Genomic DNA, 2748 nt, shown 5'->3' on the forward strand with positions numbered 1-2748 from the left:
AATTTAAAATTACTAAGAATGATGCTTTTGACTGCGTGATTATGAGGATGGAAAGTGAGGGTGAATGGAATTCTGTCATTCTTATCTTTCTGTGACGTTTGTAGTGACGACTGTCGATCAAATTGTTGGGCGCGATGATGGCCCGCTTTGACCACAGAGACAGGATAGCCACGTTTTTCGAAGAACTGGCACATCTCCTCTGATTTGCTGGAAAAATCGGAGTCATCACTACATAGACGTCGAAGTCTAAGAAATTGAGAATAAGGAATGGAGTTCTTGACATGTGATGGATGTGACGATGAATACAACAAATAACTGTGTGAATCAGTAGGTTTGTAGTGCACACTAGTACATAGCATGTTGCCTCTAATAGAAACTTTGATATCTAGGAAAGCCAATGAAGTTTCCGAAATTTCCCAGGTATATTTAAGAGCCGGATGAAAAGAGTTGACGGAGGTTATAAATTGATCAAGTTCTTCTCTGCTGGATGAAATAGCGTCGATGCAGTCGTCGATGTAGCGGCCGTAGAGTTCAGGTTTGGGGCCGTTGTACTGATTAAAAAATTGGTGTTCAACATATCCTTAATGGTGTAGCGATGGGCACAAGAATGGCACCTAGCTATGCCAATCTTTTTGTAGGATATGTTGAACACCAATTTTTTAATCAGTACAACGGCCCCAAACCTGAACTCTACGGCCGCTACATCGACGACTGCATCGGCGCTATTTCATCCAGCAGAGAAGAACTCGATCAATTTATAACCTCCGTCAACTCTTTTCATCCGGCTCTTAAATATACCTGGGAAATTTCGGAAACTTCATTGGCTTTCCTAGATATCAAAGTTTCTATTAGAGGCAACGTGCTATGTACTAGTGTGCACTACAAACCTACTGATTCACACAGTTATTTGTTGTATTCATCGTCACATCCATCACATGTCAAGAACTCCATTCCTTATTCTCAATTTCTTAGACTTCAACGTCTATGTAGTGATGACTCCGATTTTTCCAGCAAATCAGAGGAGATGTGCCAGTTCTTCGAAAAACGTGGCTATCCTGTCTCTGTGGTCAAAGCGGGCCATCATCGCGCCCAACAATTTGATCGACAGTCGTCACTACAAACGTCACAGAAAGATAAGAATGACAGAATTCCATTCACCCTCACTTTCCATCCTCATAATCACGCAGTCAAAAGCATCATTCTTAGTAATTTTAAATTACTCCAAAATGATCCCGAGACTGGTAGAATCTTTTCGCAATCTCCACTTATTTCATTCAAACGCGACAAAAACGTAGGCAACTTTTTAGTTAGAAGCGCGCTCAAAACCAACAAGCAACCCGGCACTTTCAAATGCGCGCGCTCACGATGCAAAACTTGTCTTTTCATTGTTAACACTAGCAAGATATCGGGACCTAAGCGATCTGTTAAGATCACCGATCGTTTCACGTGTACCTCCGCAAATGTCATTTATTGCATAACCTGTACGTTATGCAATAAATTATACATTGGTGAGACAGGTAGACGACTAGGTGACCGATTCCGCGAACACCTTCGCGATGTTGAGAAGAATGACAAGGATGCATCTAAGCCAGTCGCTCGCCATTTTAATCTGCCTAAAAACTCAAAAAAACACATGGCTATCTGCGGCCTTTCCCTACATCTAGGTACGACGGAAAGCCGCAAGAATCTGGAACAAAAATTCATCTTTCAAATTGGCACCCTTAATCCTCACGGTATTAACGAACGCTTTTCATTTAACTAATATATTCCTATTTTTCACGTAGCCATGTTACTACCAATAGCGTAGCTCCTACTCTACTATAAAAACTACACGTAACCCATAATCCCTCGATTCGCTCTGACAAAGGGCTTACCACGATAGGTTACCTAACACATTAATTGATCTGATTTTTAAGAAACAGGCCACAAATTATTTAACCCGGTCTTGCACCACTTTAATTGTTCCACGCTTCAACACGTGTGTAACTGCCCGGAACTAACGGAGGTTGCCAATATTCCAAAGCTCTCAAACAGTCACAGGATCTCTTGGTACAAGATAGAATTTCGAACTCAACGGATTGATTCAAAGTGATTTAATATACGGACAATCAGAAAAATAATCAACCAAGGCTGTGTACAGTGTTATTGCTATAAATACTGATGGTGGAGTTGACAAATCGAAATCGAACAGTAACAAATAAATCCGTAGTTTGTACAGGATAATGTTCGTAGTGTGGATGATAGAGGTTTACAGATGTACAGTACCACTCGAAACTATTAGTGCATTTGCATGCGGTAATACCTCGTCTTTGCCGATAGTGTTTACCGCGAAATCACCTAGGTTGGACGAAAACCGCAACCGAGGCAAAGACGAAAGCAGCCGAATGCCGCGGCCGACTTAATTGCGGTAATGTGCCGCAAGAAACCAATGGTACTTTGCAAAGCATTGTTTAATATTATCACACCTAGCTCCCCAAGGTAAAGAATGAATATCCAAGCTGTTTTTCACAGCACCGACGCAACGCAACGCACTGTTAAATATGTTCATCTCATTTGTGCCGTGACAGCTGAGAACAGAGAATGTTGATAACCTTTCATGATGCCTAATTCTTACATCTTTATGTTTAATAACTTGTAAGTTTTCCGCTATCATGATGAACAGTTCTTCGAAAGGGGTAAAAGGCTATTTCTTTTTAAAAAACTGTGTGGATTATGCGTAACTTAAGTCGCCGCCAGTGCAACTGGTCC

The sequence above is a fragment of the Montipora capricornis genome, chromosome 4 (genome assembly GCF_036669925.1).
Source record: "Montipora capricornis isolate CH-2021 chromosome 4, ASM3666992v2, whole genome shotgun sequence".
In the NCBI taxonomy this organism is placed as follows: domain Eukaryota; kingdom Metazoa; phylum Cnidaria; class Anthozoa; order Scleractinia; family Acroporidae; genus Montipora; species Montipora capricornis.